Raw genomic sequence first — 19569 nt, forward strand, 5'->3', positions numbered from 1 at the left:
TTTCCCTACCTATTTCCTGACAATGAAGTTTACACTGTTGGGAGTCAATAGGCCAGGTTCTGCCGGTTGAACCCAGAAGCTCGCAAAGTAGCTCATCAACTGAGAGATGCTACTGGTATCTGAAGAAGAGGATCTGACTGGCAAAAGGACATTCCCTGTTCCTGATTCCAGCCTGATAAGGTGAGACAGCAACAAACTATATCAAATAGAAAAGCTACTGACAGATAGCTACCTAGATGTTTCTGTGATTTTCTTCTGCCTCCTGATGACCCTGCTCCACATAGTTATGCAATCTTCATTTCTTGTTGTTTGTTGTCACCAAATTACCCTACAGAGTAATGACAGCAAAACTAATTCTGTAGCACTAGCATCACTGTTACCCAATGGAGCACTTACTTTCAGCTCCTATAATCAACCATAGTCTATGTAATGAAGGTATTTCTCAAGCACCTAATTCCACAATGTCAAATACAGGAGTCATCTGTGTAGGTTCAATAATAAGGCACCATCAAATCAGAAGTAAGGAATGCATATGCCTATTTGATTTCTTTGTAATTGTATGAACTCTTTAAACCACTTGTCATGACAGGCTTATCCCTCACCCTGACCTCACTGGCTTCCCAATATTATGAGTCATGGCTATGGCCCAGCATTTTTCTCACAAAAATCTCAGCAGAAAATCCCAGCAGACAATCTGCACCCAGGCAGTGACTCACAGACTTTACCATTAGACAATTGTTTTCTGTTCAATCCCCTTGAAACATAGCCTTGCAGTACACTTTCCAATTTGACCAGTGCACTGAGCAGGGTGAAAAGCCACCTGGCTGGGGCATACGAGACATTCATAAGTTTGCTGTTTTCTTCTGTCTACTGGTATCGTCAGCTCCAAGAGCTCATCTGCTGTGATATAGCTGCAAAAATTTGCTGCTACCTTCTCAACTTAAACATAGGCTAAAACAAATTAAATAAAGCTGAAATAAGATTATTTCCAAGTGCTCAAGGGAAGACATGCAGTGACATACAGTTATGGTTGACTTAGCCTTAATGTTTCTCTTTTATTTAGCTTAAGATCTGAACATTGGCAGAGAGCTGTGAGATGAAGTGATTGAAAACAAATCAGTTATATAGCTGTTGTAATAATATTAAGTATCCTGATTATAACCCTTAACCTAGGTTTTTTTCAACTCCACTGTATTCTTTTATCTTAAGTATCTACCATGCTTTTTCACTGTTTATGAAAAGAAATAAACTGTATTGCCACCATTCCATCTTTCTGTACAAAAAATTTAATTAAATAGTGCTGTGAAGGGCTTGATCACCACAGAGCAATATACCACTCAATTTTTACCTCATCTAAGGCATTTTAACCAAAAGCTACCTTCATTCCAAACCACATTTTAACCAGTAATGTAGTCCAAAAGAGTTTTTCTTTTCAATCATCTTGTAACTAGTGACTTTCCTTCCTGGTGTAATGGACTCTTTCCTCAGTTCCCCATTAAAAACATGGTGGCACTAACATTTTTACTAGAAGTATTAAGTCTTTCCCATTTTTTTTATTTAGTCATTGTTATTTTTTTTATGAAATCAAATGAGTTTTTTTCCCATAACTGACTTTAAAATATTTTTTAAAGGGAATCCTTGTTTAATAAGCTTCCAGTTATAAGAGGGTAAAAAACAGTGAAGCCAGTACTTCAGAAAATACTTCAGGCCCCAGATGATATTATATTAATACCTCATAGCTGGTCATTGTAGGTGTTCCTCTTATCAAACTAAAAAAAAAAAAGTATCTTACCATTCTCACTAACAGGATTGATACCCAAAGACAGGTGCTTACTAATTCAGGGCAGAGAATTATTTGCTTTTTAAAATATAAAATGTAAATCATCATCATACAATTTCAAAAGGCAGAATGAGGTCCATTTTCTGTAATAAACAAAAAATATTAACTGAATGATCCCTTTCAATTTTTAAATTACTTTCTATTCACACTTCCCACTTTACAAGGATATTCAGACAATGATTAAGAAAAATAAAACAGTCTCAGCAATCAGACTATGTTCAAGTAATATCAGAGTGACTTAAACCCACAATAGAGGAAATTCAGGGGAAGGTCAGAAAGCCAAGATGACATTCTGTCTTGAGCTTCAGTGTTGTGTCTAGCTTTTTAATGTCTTTTTCACTTTTTAATGAATCTATCCTGAACCATGTACAAAGCAAGAGAAAGAACACCCCCTTCTTCCTATAACTCCATGAGTTAATATTTTGGAATTATTTGGGAAGCACATGTATGCACAAAAGCAAAAAATCAAAAGAAACTCTTTGTAAATAAAAATTGCATTTGTTGTCTCTCCAGATAAGATATTCCATATCAGAAAATTGTACCAATGATTGCTGTTCTCAGCATTCCTTCATAGCTTTTTTTCTTCATCCCTGATGTAAGCAAAATGTGGCTGGGCAAGTCAGTCACATTTCCAACATTTTTCCCTGTGGTGTGTATGTAGTGCGTTAGAAGACCCAGGTGCAGGTAAGTAGCAAACCCTACCCATTCACAAAAATTATACATATATGTGTGTGTGTGTGTGTGTGTGCGCGCGCGCGCATGCATACACACATGCGCACATTGAATGTATGCTGATAGAATACGTAACAATTAAAGTCATGCAAAATGATGTGCTAGTTTCCAAATATTTTTAGCAAATCCTTTATTGATGTGATTACTTCTCGGATAGCTGTAAAATATCTGGAGAACCTGGTGTCAAACAAAATGCTGCAAAAAACAGTGACGAGACACATGTGGCAGCATCGTGTGCCACCAGAAACAGAGCCTGGCCATCCAAAGCCACTCAGGCTGCCGGCCGGACCCTGTACAGCCAAAATTGGTGCCACTGCTGCCCCATGAGCCCCCCAGGACCTCAGGTAAGGCTGCCAGGGCTAGCACAGATGCTGGCTCCATTCTCCCTTACTCCACCAGGGACAATTTGGCATATGCCAAAGCGTGCATGCAAAGGTGTGCCCTGAGGCACAAAGGAGCAGCAGAAATATGCTGCAGCAAATGCACATGCCTGCATTTGCCCCTTATTTTCCTTCCTTCAAGCAAAACTAATTCCTTTGGAGATTTTCCCCATGAAGAGACTGAAAGATTGAACCCAGAGAATTTTTTGTCTATTAATTTAAACTCAACTCTGATTCATTGGGTAAGGTACTAAACTTCCAGTTGTGTGAAGCAGTTATGTGCTCTTTCATTTTTTTTTTTTTTTTTACCACAGATGTCTGTTAGCCCAAGCATTTACTTATAATTCTCATGTCCTTATTTTTGAGTGTTAAACATCTACCTTAATGTAACTATTATCTGCCTGAAAGGTCACATTCCACCCAAAGTCCTCAGCAGAAAGTTGAAACTACTATATGTGCCTGAAACATGATTTTTTTTAAAAATCTCCCTCTGCAGAGCAAGGTAGATATTCATCTCTGAGAAGAGCTCAAGCTATGAGCTCCTTGCCACATACACTCTGTAGTTCCTCAATGGTTGTGGTCACTTGGCTTTTCTTCTTAACTAGGGAGGAGCATGCAGGACATAGGTCATACAGTTTGACCTATGGACTGCATCTTATTTACAAGAAAAAATTACCTTGCAATCAGTCTTGCCCTTTCCTGATTCTTGTGTTAGAAGCAATCCTTCTCCATCACTGGCTGGAAAGCCCATTTGGTGAGAAAGGGACAGTATCCAGTGGGCTTTGTACTTTACCTTCCTGGTCTATCTCTTGGCTGAATCTGCCAGATAGAGAGAGCACAGCAAGTGTGGGCCAACATGCAGAGTCACTGAAACACAGTACATTAATTCAACTGATATGTACAGCATAGGGATCAAACTAAATGGTACCCATGAAATGGTACACTCTGACAGGCAAGGAGATGATCATTTCCCTTTCAGCTACAAAGCAGCACAGCCCAGGGAAAAAAACCCTGCAAGTTCTCTGTAAACTGGTCACATCTAATGTGTTTTATCAGTAAAATGCAAATGTATTTAAGTATTCGTAATTAAAAATAGAACTGTTTTGAATGTCCTGGAAGATTATCTTCTTCAGCAAATAGACCAACAAGTTAAAGTCCTGATTCTTTACAACTTTTTTTCCTTAAATAGCAGTCAAAGGACATCTCTGACTCCTTTAAGACAGGTTCAAGGATGTTTCAGTTTTTATTTTTCAGAAGCTATGCTTAAAACTGATTTCACATTTTTAGACGGACTTGGAAGGAACCACTGTTATGACCATCTGATTTTTGTCCAGGTCAGCTTTTCCTTGAGGTATGTGAATTGGCCACATTTTGGTTAATTATTGTAATTTTTTTTCTATTACATGTATTAAAATGTCACTAAGAAATGCAATTTATTTTTAATTGGTTATTAATTATTGTAATATATTTAAACAGACTTTTATTTGAGTGTTTCCATTTTTCTCCAAAATTTCTGGGATGATTCATCATACTTGTCACAAAGAAATGCAATTTATTTTTAATTAGTTATTAATTATCATACATTTAAACCTGCTGTTTTAAATAGTTTTTATTTTAGTATTTCTATTTTTCTCCAAAAAATCAGAGATGATTCATTACACTTGAGTTAGTTACACAAAGTAAACTGTGACAATAAGCAATCCAATGTAAATGCATTGCCATTATTTCACCAAGTAAAGGCAAATAGTTTTAACTAACTGATAAATTCAGTTCTCTCACAGTAACCATGCATAATAGAACAGATTGTAGCAATTAAATAAGCTATTCAGTTGTAATACCAATATAAATAATCAGCAACAAACTAATACTATCAAATCAAACCTTCAGGTTATGAATTCAGTTTCAACTCAATTCTTATTCACATCAGTATCCACTGAAATGACTGCCAAAGCTGAGTAAGGACTTCAGGATTTGGTTGGATGCTAATAGATTTGTTCTGAGCTTTCTGCTCCACATTAGACATTATATGATGCCATCATCAATTAAATCTGAATGTTTGCTTTAATACATTTCTTTATAACTGAAGTTTGAAGACATTTTCTAGAACTACAGATAATTTACTGGTTTAATCTCATAATAGGTTTTAAATACAAATTTACAAGAAAGATTACCAGACTTAATAGTTTTTAATACACGTAGGGTTAATTTGCTGAAAAAATTATAATGACTTCTTTTCATGAAAGGGTGAAAATTAGCTCACTATGTAAGGGCCCTACTCAGGCAGGAGTTCTGTTAATACAGCTTTTCCTGAAGAATGGGTGAGAAAGGAGCGCATCATTTGACTCATGTTTTCTAATGTATCACCCAGCAAAAACCAAGGGAAACAAACAGTATTATCTTTTCATATCAACAGCACAGTAATTGCTCTACATTTTGCTTCACATTGGGTTGGTCCTTGTCAACTTGCTACTGTTTTTTTGGGACATGGTTTTCCATATGCCCAATCCCATCCCATGTATAAAGCAAGTTCTTGGTTACAACACTGTGGAATAGGCTGCTTGTACCTCAGCAACTATGGCTTTCTGAAGAATCCTAGGACCAGTTCTTAAATAGAAGTTTCAACTTCAGAAAGAGCCAGTACTTTCAATTGTACTTGGTTATGATAGAACAAATAAATTAGAGACTTTACAAATAGTGGACCAGCTTGAGCCCTGCTTATTTAACTCGGTTTACTTTAGTGTATTAAGTTCAATTGACAGTAGATTCTAAAATAATTGCAAGTGGGTTGTTAGAAGCAGGGATTTTGTGGTTAACATCTCTTATTGGACCAACTGCATAGCTGGTAGAGATTTAGACAAACATTTAGGCACAAAGAACAGTTCCTCAGGTGTGAGAAAAAGGCAGACAGTATGAGCTAAGTAGCAGATAGACCACTGGCCTGGGTGAAATTTCCATAGGTTAAAAAAAAATCCCAAAACAGTCTGTCTGGATGAATAGAGAAGGAGTGTGAAGTAGGAAAAAAGAGTTATTATCAGGAGTAGCTAACAGACAAGAGTCTCTGGTTTTTAGTATACAGGAGCTTATGAATTTTTGTTCCCAGGACCCTCTTCTGAAGATGTCTTGTAACTTCCCCTTAAGCATGAGAATTGTGAGATCGTAAAGGGAACAGTTGTTCTGTGAAAAGTATTCTATCTATATTCATGTGTCTCTGTCCTTAATCTTTTTCCTGTGGTTGTTCATTCCACTGTGTAGTTTTTGTATAGCTTTCGGGTAGTTTTTGTGCCTTTTCAGACTTGAGGAAGGGTAATTTGTGCCCAGAAACATGTCTAAATCTCTCCCAATCTATGCAGTTCGTCCAATAAAAGATAATGTTCACAAAAATCCTTGCCTCTTCCATATTTCCCAGAGCATCATGGGTATGACATCATCTAATGCTACTAAAAGTAGATGGTTAGAAATTTATTTTGGCGATCGATTTGCCATATTCAGAAAACCTATCCATTAAAGCTTTCCACTGTAAAATCCATCTAATGTCAGTCTTTGTGATGACTACTAGCACTAAAATTCAGGAAACGGTCTGGTGATATTTTGAAAGGCCTTCTAAAACCAGACACATGAAAAATTGTATTAAAATATACTCCAAGTTAGACCCCAGTTCTCTACTGCTTTCTTGTGCTGTCATGTAATCCAATACAATGTCAGTGTGAAATACCACCATAACAGAATAGGAATGTTTTACCCACTTTGCTCTGGGATAAATGACTGCACAGGGTGCACAGCATAAAAGAATGATGTCCATTGAGCTTATTTCCAGTATAAAGTCTAACTGGAAATGCTTGGGCCCAAGCCAGTGTAATACAAAAGAGCTGAGAGGAAGATACTATAAAATTCAGTTCTTTGCAGGTTTAGATTCCTTACCTCCTGTGAAGAGGAGGAATTGTGAACCAGCCGGGAGGATATAGGACAGCAACAAACAGCTCTTTGGGATTGCTGATGAGCTCTAGTTGATTGGAGAAGTGTTGTCCTTTGAAGTAAAAGCCACGGCAAACATCTGAACAGTGTCCTTTATTCAGCAACCCACTGTGAACTAAGCAGTGATACGTATGATCCAGATTCTACTGTATATAAACCTAAAAACATATAGAGAATTTTAAAAATAAGCTACAACAAGGTTCATACAAATCAGATATATGGCAAACTCCTCTCATGCTTCTTTTTTTTTTCTTGCTGGTTCCTAAGAATGGGGATTCTGGGTTTCCTTTTCAGATGGAGAACTCAGCAGTATACTCCCGTTACAGCATTTCTTCAGAAACTGCTGCAGTATCCTATCCTTTCCAACACCCACTATAAAATCTTTCACTGCTGTTATCTCTGGTTCAAGTCTTGTCCAGAGAAACAGGAGACCAGCATCAGAATTAGCAATGTTACATAATATTACTGGCCTTTCTCAAGTTAGCAACCAACACTTTGGCTGGGCTGCTCATAGTGAAATGTCCATTTCCTAGACACAATCCAAAGAACACCAGCAGTAGAGAAACTGGTGTATTCTTTTCCGATGTAATGGTTGGCCCCATGAATGTCTTTTATGATTCCTCTTTCACTGTGGATGTTCTGGAGGTTCAGCTTGGGTGTTGTATATAAGTAACCATAGTAGTGGGGGGGAGAAGAGGAGGCTTTCCAACAAAGGAAAATATATAAAAACATGCATGGTAGCTAGTCTGAACTTATCTGGGTATTCGAGTTCCTTATTGTGATGTAGCCTATTTTGTAGCCTGTATTGTGATGTAGCCTGTTGTGTTCACCATTTCTGACATGGCGAAATGACCTCTACTATACACGAAAGTTAGGCCCTAAGCCACTGTATCATGGGCATGTCTGTTTCATTAAGACTCCACTAATATATAGTGGTCTAGATTATCTGCAGCACCAAAGCTCTTCTTGGTGGACCAGAGGGTGGATGTTATATGGCTCCCTGATTCTCAGACCAGATCCTCACTCATTCCACATAGGGCCTCACTCATCTCTCTAACCTATTTCAACTAGCAGTGGTCTGGGGCATAATATGCTCCAAACATGTCTTCCAACACACTTGGCCCAGATCTGTATTCTGCGCCTGAGTCAGAAGGAGGAGGATGCCAAAGAAGCTAAGAATGCCAGCTCTGCACCAGCTGTGACCATCAAACTGCTTCACAGGCCACTTACACATTTATACTAGAAGAGCAACAGAAAAGGACAGGAATGCACCAGAGAATCTAGCCTAGAATCTGTAACTATTGATTGCAGAAATAAGCATGAAGTTTGATTTATAGGAGTTGGCCTGCTGATCTTCTGCCTTTCTAGAGATAACTCCTCTAAAATGGACAGTAGGTTATATGACCAACATCAAGGATTTCAGTTGTAGAGTCCCAATGTAGAGCCTAAATCTTAGTCCCAAATGATCAAGATTAGAATAGATAAACAGTACAATTCTTCCCTCAGAAATAAAGACAATAAAATGCAATGTATTCACCATACTACACCTTAATAGCAGTTGTGTCTGTGTATCAGAGTTTAAAACTAATCTATATAATCCTGCCAGCACCAAGGCTGCAGATTCCCAACTAGAAGGTCTTGCCCTTCTACTCAGGGTCAGACTGATTGTTATATTTGGGGTCAGGAAGGAAATTTACCCCATGGTCAGATTAGCATGGACTGTGAGGGTTTTAGCCTTCCTCTGTAGTGGGGGGCATGGCTCTCTACCTGGGATCTCTTGAGCATATGTTAACAACCTTTTTTAGAAGCAGGACATTAACTCCTTAACCTGTGGTAGGTTAGGGCATTATGTCTTGTGTTTTGTCAGGGTTGATGACAGTTTTACAAAAACTTTAGATTATAGCTTGTATGAGATGGTTTGGATAGGGATGATCCTGCCTCAGGCAGGGGGTTGGACTGAATGACCTCTGGAAGTCCCTTTCAGCACTATTTCTCTATGATTTCTATGACTTATGAACCCACTGTTCCCCAAAGCCTTGGTTATGCCTCCCCTTCAGGACATAAAGGACTCATTGAACGGTGGACACAGGAACTGTATTAAGGCAGATAAGGTAGCATTTTAATAAATTGTGCTGGGGTTAAGAAATACGGGAGTGGGATATTTTTCAAAAAATGGAAGAATAGCACATCACAAAATCTTCATCGCAGGGATAGGATATATTAATAGCATTATGTTTCTAACCACTGCATCACAGAGCAGTGCAAAAAAAAAAAAACAAACCCCAAAAAACAATAGAGCTTCTTTTTAGCTATATATTAAAATTGCTGGTACTTCTTCCTTCCTACAAAAATATGTACAGAGTAGAAAAATTTCAAAGAACAGTAATAGCAGCAAAAAATTCTGTTTTTCTTTTTTACTTACTCGGTGTTAACTTAATGATATGTGACATTGCTATCAGTGCAGCACAATAAAAATGAAATGGTGCCCAATGTGCACAGACACTATGGAAATTTCAAATGACAACAGCAACAACAAAAATTATGCTCTCTCTTTTCTTTCTTATGCCCTTTACATTAACTTAAGGATATGTGACTTTACAATCCATGCTCTGCAAAAAAAATGAAATTGGTGGCCAATGTGCCTAGACAGAGCCTTCACATACAACAAAAATAAAATTATACTCCTTTGCATCTTAGAAAAGATATATATAGCATTATACACAAATTTCACTTCTCTGCTATATCAGAAATAATATAACGGCTGAGAACCTATATTTCTGTCTCATTACAAGTAAAAAAAAAATGTATTTGCAGACAATTATTTTTTAAAATCTCTATCCATTTTATAAACCCTAAAATCCTGTTCTAAAACAGTTTTTATATTAGACTCATGTTGTGTTTATACATTTTCCTAAACGAATGCATTTTTGGTAACATGTTTGTGTCTAATGTTACTCATATAAATAAAAATATACAGTCATTTTATGGGATAATAGGCAAACAGACATCTGCATGCAACATTTCCCTCATTAGATATTACCATGTTAGCATATTTTTACGACTTTACTACAAAATACAATGTGCTGCTTTGAAACCTTCTTAAATATAACTTATTATATATGTTAACAACTCAAATGCTTTAGTTGTGCTTGGAGAATTGTTTAATAAAGGATTAGTTAACATTGCTCTGAGTCTAGAATGAAGTGATGTGGCCTTGAGGAACAAGCGCCTAGATACAGTGTGAAATGAAGTAGTGGTTCCCAGTCTCTGATCGCTGAGCCACCTGATGGCCCGCAGACCACTTGCTAGTGGTTAGAGAGTTGCTGGCTGATCATGTAGCACTTTCTATCCTTGTTGTTGCTAGATATTCAGCAGTATTAACAACAAATACAAGAAAACTTGGAATTTCTCTAATATCACTTGTCTGTGTAAGCAATTTCAACAGTAGAGATAAGGATATTATAGGATCACACGAAACGGTCTAGACAGATGTTACATTTAAATCGACCTAACTAGGGTTAGGTCAATCTAAATGCCCATTTGTTCAGGCATTTGGGGAGGTTTAAATCAGGCCAAAAATGGCAGGCCCAATGTAAGTTAGTTCACCTGAGTAGATAAACTAATTTAGATCAGGAATTGGTTAACCCATTCTATCAAATGTCAGAACTGCATTCAGAATGCAGTCTCAGGGCTGAGAGAGCCCAGCCGCTCACCCCAGCCCTAGGGCTATGCTCTTCCTACCCGCCAACCCTGCCTAGTTTTAGCCCCCCAACCTTTCTACCTCCAGACAGACAATGCACACCATGGACCCACCAAACTCCCCTACAGACCTACCAAATCCCCCCACGAACCCACTAGCTCCCCCACTCTCCCAAGTTACTTACACCAGATTCCTGCACACATTCCAGCACTGGTGAGCAGCTGTACAGGCCATTCCTGGTCTATGATCACTCAGTTTAAAGTAAGCCTTGCGATCGTAGACTGGGTGCTACAAACGTTTTTATGCACCTCATGCAATTAAGTGGAAGGAGAGAAATGTCCACAAGAAAACCCCTTTATAAAGATATGCCCTAGGCTATTCAAATAATGAAAAGTGCTGGTCTAAATCAATGTACCCAGTCTTACAGTAGGTACTTCCTCTGTCCCTGGACTTGCTATGGAGTCTTTGGAGATGCATATAACTTTCCAAGCCTCATTTTTTTTTCACCTGTGAAATGTAGACAATAATGCCATGCATCTACTATGCAGGGAGTTTGCTTGGAGATTTTTTGTGAGGTTTTTGCAGTTTTGGCTGGCTGTAAATTAATATATACAGTTGTATAGCATGAGTATGAATGAGAAATGCAGTTGTCAGTATCAGAAGTTATTTTTGAAGAGTGGCTCAGGGTTTAGAGTCTAACCACTGGGAAAATTAAGTCAAGGATACAAGCAAAGAAATGTAGATGCCGCAAAAAAAATCTGGAATTATAATACTAACATGATACCAGTCCAGACATTAGAAATGTTGATTATCTGAAATAAGAAAACCCATCTAAAGTTATACATGTTGTTGGAAAACTGTCAAAATACTCTCCACATATATGATGTGCAGGAAACTGAGGCAAGAAACTGCTAGGAAAGTGAACTACAGGCTGGTTAGTCTGCACAAACTGCTCAGAAGTACTTAGCTGCTCTATTAGCTATGATTCACAAAGTAGTATGAATCCCTCAACCATCAGTGCTTTCAGCTGGGCTTGGTCAAATTGTTACAAGCTTCAGATGAAGGTTCTGAAAGATGAATCCATAATTGAGAAATTTCCTTTCTAAAAAATTTCCTAAATCCATCAACAAAAGAGTTTAATCAGAAAGTTCTCAGAGAGAGTTCTGCCACAGCATAGCTGTTTGGATAAAAATGATTGGAAATCACAGCTACAGTCATTTAAATAATCTGTTAAAAAGCTATTAAGTTTCCCTAATGCTAGTCATTTTTAAATGGCTTTTGGTTTGATTCATGAACAATACATGAATAGTACATGATTCAAACGGCCAATCACTTAGTAAAAATGCAATTTTTATTAAGTACCTAGTCCCGAAAGGATATCAAACTGGGTAAAATCCATTCTCTCTTGTAGCATTTTAGCATATTTTTTTAAATATTAGGCCTCAAGGGTCAACTTTTCATAGACCAAAGTTAGCAGAGGGGTTGGGATTGCCATAGAAGATCAAGGAGCCAACAGGAGCTGAAAGATATTATATAGATAATTGTAAGGATCCTACCACAGTGCCAGGATTTTTGAAGTTCTATAATGATTTTTGCTATCAGAACTAGTCAGATTTAATTGAAATCAGAGCTTGCTGCTTAGTCATGAGATCCATAAATGTGTAAATATTAGTGCTACTGCTGCACAATGAATAGACATGAGAAAAAAATGCATTGCCCTTCTATAGGTACGCAATACTTGCTTAGCTGCTTTGAGACATGTAGCAAATTATTAGTATATCCTCAGAGAGTGCATAGGGGGCTGAGAGCTAGGAGTTCCTGGACAGAGTTCTTCTGGATTGACTTGTGTCAGTCATTTTCTTTCTTTGCCTCTCTTTCTCAGTTGACCCATCTGTAAAATATGGATAAGAACATAGTACCCTCACAGGGTAAGTAACAATTAATTAGTTTAATCTCATTTGTTGACACAATAAAACATTATTTCCTACAGTTAAAAGGGTGTAAATACAATAGTGGCAATGTCAGCAACTTGCCACTGCATATACTGTATTATAAGTATACCAGTACTTCATATCCCCAATCTATATTAAAGTTTTATCAAAATATGGACTATACAAAATAGGCTCCTGTAATTACCTATTTCAAATAAATAATATAATACAAGCAAAGTTTTATGTTCAAAATCCAAAGCATTGTTTTTTCATGTGGCATAACGGAGGTTGTTTTATGCAATTCAGAGCCAACGTGCCTTAGATCTGCTTAAGGATGAATTCTAAATTATGGTAAGTAGTTAAACTGATAAGCAGAGATTTAAAATGGGCCACAATAGGATTAATGAATGACTATAAAGATCTTCTAAAATATATTTTAGCAGGTATTCTAAAATGCAATTGTAAATAGCTAACACAAAAAGTAATGATACAGTTGTTAAGTTGTACTCAAGCTATACCTCATATACAGTGGTCAGCAGTGAAGTGTGGTGTTTGAAGACATTCTTTTGTGACCTACAGAAATTCCAGTTCTTCAATTTGAGAATTTCTCAAGTCAAAGTTCCCCCACTGCTTGCAGCCTTTGCAAAAATCCTTTTTAAATGTGTTAGTGCAGTTCTTCCTGCAATTTATGTTACAAGTCCTATACTAAAACAGTTCCCCTATCAGAAGCTACTATGATTAGCATACTAGGCAAAGCGTACTTCTGGAATCCTTTTCATTTTGGTATACTCAGTTTGTCCTCCATTTTGGAAAAAAGAAGTTGTTGTTATTGTACAGTTACTCAGGCCCATAATCAGGCTCCTAATATGTTCAACAAAGCATCAGGATACATAAAATATCTTACCAGATAATCCTCTTTGGAATCCACAGTTCAGCTATTAAGTATTCCTTTCACTAATCTCTGTAATCCGCAGTTGATATAGGTCAGTAAAACAGTGGCTAAACCTCATTTGATAAAATTAAGTCTAGATTTCCCTTTAATTCTTTTTACATTTTTGTTATATTTTTATCAGCTGTTCTTTTATTTAATGATACGTCACCAATATCATAAGTGCTGCTCACAGCATCATTGGAAGACCAAGAGAGAAGGACTTCCTGGTACCAGCTATGAATCAAGGTACATAAGCAAACTCAGGCAAATTTAGAAACTGTAACGTGAAAGTCGAGACTCAGATTATATATGGCCTGACTATTACAATCACATTAGCTCACTAGTGTTTTCAACCACTGCATCAGCAATTGGTGTTAAATCTTTACATGCAATGAAAGTTAATAATGCTGTTTTTATCCTGGCCAAAAAAATCATTGAGAATGTTTTCCCTTTTTGATTACAGTTCATTTAAGGGAAGAGCATTACTGCATGCCCTGAAAATGTTTTATGTGTCTTTAGCTGATAGAACACACAAAACGTTTGAATAGGCCCATTTATTTGAGCAGACGTACTAAATAATACTTTAAATGTGAACATGCATGTCATAAATTTTGTAGTCTCTTTAAAGTAGGATAAATCTGTGTATTTAAAACAGTCTTTGTTCAAAGCCATTTTTTTTTCAAACCGTCATAAAGGAAACTCTGATTTGTGCTGCATGAACAATGCCAACATCATCATTTTAATGTTACCCATATGGGCTTCTAATAATAGATAAGAGACTACATTTGTATTGTATGTCTTAGAGACATTTAAAATCTTGATAAGGAAAGGCTGATTTCATTGGCCCCACAGTTAAAGGAAAGCAGACCCTAATTAAAAGAATTCTGTTCTGAATTAACTAGTTTGACATGTGCTAATTGACAGTTCCTGTGAAATGGTTCTAATTAAAGTCAATATGTCTTTTTCAATTAAAAGGAAATTAAGAATATACTAATATACATTAACAACTTAATCTGCCTTCAATATCCCATACATCAGCTGCTTTTTTTCTAATGTTATTGGAGAACCATCTGACACGCATCTTCTACTGTTTGGTTATGGTATCTCATTATTACTCCACAAGAATGCAGACAGTGGTGTGCATCCCCTAGAGCAAGAAGATAACCTACGTATACTTTAATTTGTGCTGTTCCTAAGCTCTTGTCTGATTAAAGGTAAATCCACCTTTCCTTGGAAAAGAATACGGATGTGTTTTTAAAAGAGGGCTTTTCTAACTAATTGCAAACTAGGGCAAGTGTTCGCAATTAGTCAATGAGTCAAAGCTTTTAATACAGGTCTTAGAGGTAATTGCATGCTGCTGGGGAGAAAAGAAGCTGGATTGCATTTTCATTATTTGGCCCAAGTAAAGGCAAAGGCTTGATTTAAGAAATATATACCTCTTTCTCTTCGTGTTCTGGTGGAGATGTCAGGTGGGAATGTTATTGTATATTCAAGAAAAAAATGAGATCATTCTTGCTTTGTCGACCAGTGCTGAAAATCATCTCAGTGTTGTCATTAGGAATAAGATGTAACTGTTTATAGCGACAAATTAATTATTCAAATGTGCATTTGACTTTATTGCTACCAATTCAAAGTCTTTATTTCTATCTATTTTACTGACCGAAAAAGCAGTATCAGACACCAATACTGATATGTAGAGTACCTTCAAGATATGGTAAACTTGGAAGGGAATTAATACTCACTGAGATGGACCTTGCTATTGAGCTTGTTCACAATTGGGAAGAAATTAAAGCTTTATGTATTTTTAAGGGGGCAGTGGGTAAGGGTGGTTTAAAAGATAACCTAGCTACAGATACTGCTTGACAGCATCTCTTTTTTATATCCTGTTAAGAGTATGATCTAATTTCTGTTAAAAATTCTCTGTATTCCAAAGGATCATAATTCAACCATGAATAATCTCTCTTGTATTTATCATACAAGGAACATATTATCTAACCAGATTTCACCAAAAGCTTGGCTTGTCTCTAAGTGTTTTTTTAAACTTTTAAAATTATGTTTCATTTTTTTTAAAAGACTCTCTAAAAAACCTGTAACTCAGTTGTAACTTGTATCTGTGTAGGAAGATGGAATTTGTCAAGTATTCGTATTTTTATACTGAAAATAAACTGAGTGGAAGAAATTAGATTGTAAAGTAGCTCCAGAAATTATTTAAGGAGCTTTTTGAGGGTGTCTTTCTTTGTTTTGTTTTGTCACCTGCCCAAATAAAAAAAATAGACCTTTAGGCTGCAGTTCCTCCTTAAGTATTTTATAGATGGAAATCTGCTTGAAGCTTGCCTCTTGCTTAGCTCCTAGACCATTACAGTTACATCACAATTCCCACACTACCACATACAGTGGAAATTCAAGTTGCACGTTATTTGTCTAAAACTATCTAAAAGAAAGTACAGGACAAAGTTTTTGGAAGTTGCATCTAACCTTTTAGATTAGTCACAAGGTTAAATGTGCAAAACTTGCATGTGGGTATAGAAAACAAGCATATCTGAAGCCAGATCTTTGCATGCAAATGAGCATTGGTGAAAATTTAAAACTTGGTCTCAGAGCAGATCACCACCATAAAACTTTTCCTGATCTTAAAAGAATACATATAATGTTGGCCTAGCATCTTAATGCCAGGTCCACCTCCTCCTTAGGCGTTTAGGTACCTAATTCCTGTTAAGGGGCCTAAAAAGGAGTAGCTCCCAAAAAATTATTTAGGCACATGGACTCTGTCATCTTGCCTCCTGGGCCAGCAGAGACTAGAAAGTGTTAGTCTTTGTGATGTGGGAAACCCATAGTACACATTTTCAGATTAATTGTGAGCTGGATTAATGGGCTACAGAAATATACTTACCAGCTTTTCTTACCTGAATTGATGGTGGTTCATTCAAGATTCTGAAGGGAAGGCCGAAGGGGTAGGAAACAAAGTATTCCTCTAAATTCAAATAAATGAAAGTAATTTTTGAAGCTCAGCTCCTCAAAAGCATTTGGGCACCTAACTCGTATGTATAGCACCTAATCAGCTTTGAAGATTTAGGCCTAAGAGCTTGATTGTGTCACTCATAAAGGGAGTTCAATGGGGACTACTTGTGTGAGTCAGTATTCTTGACCAAAAGGTGCACCAGATTCTAAAATAATGTAATAAAGTTACAACAAAACCTCAGGAAATTCAAAGGCGGAACCCTCTTACCTTGAATTTGGAAAACTTTGCACACCAAATCTCTCTGTACTGGACTCCCATCAAAACTCTCTATCACTTAAAGACCAGAAACTCAAAGAATTCCTTCACATGCATCAGGTAGTGTTCACTCATGTGATGCCAGTGACACGATGCAGCTGCAGACACCCAGTCAAAGTCAGGTGTTAAGCACATTTATAAATCTAAATCAATAAATAAACTCTGTGGTATAAGACGTAAGTCCTGACTATTTGTGTTTGTTAAGGATTCCATGGTACTCTTCACAAGAGGAATGTTAATCCCAAAGTCTAACCAGAGCCCAAATTAACGCCCCCATCCTGAAAATGCTTATGGACATGCTTTTCTTGCGGTGGACTACTTGTAAGGGTCAAGTTAAATATGCGCGTAAGTGTTTGCATGATCAGAGCTCTCTCACATTCTGCTCAGGTAAAATCCATATTGCTGTTTTAGTTAAATGTATTACTCCTCAGTTTTTCTCCTGAATACTTATCGCTTCCTGTGAGAGGCTAAGCAATTGTCATATTTCAGTCTACAGGTAATGGCATATAGCACTCAAATGAGAAGAAAAGGAAGATGGAAGAATGCAGAAACTCTAGAGGGGTGCCCTCCCACCTTCTTTCATATTTTTCTTTACACACAACTTTTTTCCAACAGACAGAAGTAAAAGAGGGAGATATGGTGCTAACTAAATCTCTGAGGTGAATAAAGTGAGCCCTGTGTATAATATGCTGAATATTACTGGATTCTTTGAAATGAAGGAAACTACTTAAAAGTAATTTCCTAAAGGGTTATTTTAATATTTAGCCATTGTATAGCTAAATCCTCATTACAAACTGTAGAAAATTATCTTTCCTTCTTCTATCTTTGGTCAGGGGAATCCTTTCTAAAACAAACAAATATACCCTCATTCGGCAAGCACTTAGGAATATGTTTAAATTGAAGCACACACATAGTCATGTTGACTTTGATAAGGCTACTCAAGTATGTTTGTAAGATTGTGCTGGTATACTGCAGTATCGCAGTCCCATGAAAGGTAAGAAACTTTTCCTCACTATGTAAAATATGAACACGAACTTAGTCCTACAAACATTAAGGTAATCGTTATTCATGCAAATAGTGCTTGGAAGCCAATGGAGTTACTCAAATGCGTAAAGGCTACTTGCAGACATAGGGATCAGATTTTCTATCGTTACTTTATTGTTATAAACAAGGATCTAGGTTTTCCATTCACCATGGAAAAAAAGTGGTAAAATCCGGATTTTCTCCTTTTAATGAGAAAAATGCAGGAAATGGTGGGTTTCCCCTTGCAGGCTGGCAGAGTTCCAGCCTGCCAGGGGCTGGGGGGAAGAGGAGGAGGGCAGTCAGGCAGGGGGTGCCATGTGCTTGCATGCATGTACACATGCACATGGCCGCCAGGCAGCCGGGAGAGCAGCTTCCTGCAGGTAAATCGAGGGGAAGATTGGGAAGGGGCTGTGAATTGGGAAGTTGGGAGAGAAGGAAGGAGTTGGGCAGGACTGGGGCTGCTGCCCACCTGAGGTGGTGTGTGGGACTTGAGGCCAGGGCAGGAATATGTGGCCACAGGGCCTAGGCAGGGAGTGGGACAGAGCTGTGTGTGGCTCATCTAGGGGGTGGGGGGAGCTGGCTCCCTGCCACCACGTGCACTCCAAGGAGGGCCTGGGGGACATGGGCTCCCCATATTTGTGTGCAGGGCAGGGGCAGATGCAGGCTGCCCATTGTGGGCTCAGGGCTCCCCACCCTGCTGCCCTCTTCCCAGGGCCTCCGCAGCCCAGCAGGTGGGACCCAGTGTGGCAGGGCAGAACAGGGCCAGGTGGGGAAATGTAGTGCTACCGCCATGAACCCTGTACTGCCATGATGAGGTGCAGCAGCAAGGGTGGTGCAGACTTGTGTCCCTTACTGCTGCTGGGCAGGCAGGGGGCACCTTTCCATGGTGGAGCAGGGCTCATGGTGGCAGCACTGAGCTTCCCAGCCCCGCTCTGCCCTGCCATGCTAAATATTGCTTACTGGACTGTAGAGGCCCCAGGGGAAGGATAGCAGGGTGGAAAACCTGCGCCCGCAGCAGGCGGCCCGTATCCATCCCCCACCCCCATGGGCTCCACTTTGACCATAGAGCTGTGGGTGGGGAGTGAGGGGCACCAGCAGAGGTAGGGGTCTGTGGCTTGGGAATAAGGGGCAATGGCATATGGTCAGCACCACAAAGCAGTGAAGAGGGACAGCTGTATCTGGACCTGCATCCTGGTGAGCAAAGGTAACAGGGAAGCTCTGATTTTCCATGATAAAACACCCTAAATCAAATGCCAAATTTTATAGGTAATTAGAATTTATTTTATTATAATGAGTGAGGCACTGGTTAGCTTCCAAAGTGCTTTAAAATTGTAAATATATCAATAAAACATTGTGTTCAAATGATACCTATATATATAGTGGCATATCATTTTAATCATGGGAAAACGTGGATTTCAGGTTTTTTAATCAGAGAAAACCAGGACAAAAGTGTAGAAATCCTGGAAGTGCATATAACTAAATGATTTTTAAAATAGTAATAAACCGGTGAATTACCATTTTACAGATGAACATCCACTCGGGGTTTTTTTCAGCATACAGGCAGCCCTGAAAGTTAAAAACAAAGAGAAAAAATTCCAGTTCCTATGAAACTTCCAGATTGTAGCTATCTTTGTCTTTATATAAATAATTAGTAAAGCATTCTTTCTGTTTATGTCCTGCCTAGCTAGAGCAGAATTGTTTGTGGGGGGGAAGAAACTGCTGTGTTCTTGGTGCAAGCCAAGCACATCCTACAAATTCTAGAGTCCAAGAAAAATTTATCTTGGCA

At 38.1% G+C, this 19569-nt stretch overlaps 1 long non-coding RNA gene across 5 annotated transcripts in view; it reads right to left on the reverse strand.

Annotated features, from left to right (window-relative positions):
- Positions 1-9824, reverse strand: part of LOC112550799 — a 28259-nt gene extending 18435 nt beyond the window's left edge. Inside the window, exons 1-3 of one of the 5 annotated variants that reach the window (XR_003094807.1) lie at positions 6871-9824; positions 3629-3771; positions 233-328 (exon numbers count right to left, since the gene is read on the reverse strand). This is a non-coding gene — a long non-coding RNA (uncharacterized LOC112550799). The remainder of the gene's footprint in view (positions 1-232; positions 329-3628; positions 3772-6870) is intronic. The other 4 variants (XR_003094803.1, XR_003094806.1, XR_003094804.1 and 1 more) reach the window with 4 other exon arrangements.
- Positions 9825-19569: the final 9745 nt, after the last annotated feature.

This window comes from Alligator sinensis, unplaced genomic scaffold, assembly GCF_000455745.1.
Source record: "Alligator sinensis unplaced genomic scaffold, ASM45574v1 scaffold545_1, whole genome shotgun sequence".
NCBI classification, from domain to species: Eukaryota; Metazoa; Chordata; order Crocodylia; family Alligatoridae; genus Alligator; species Alligator sinensis.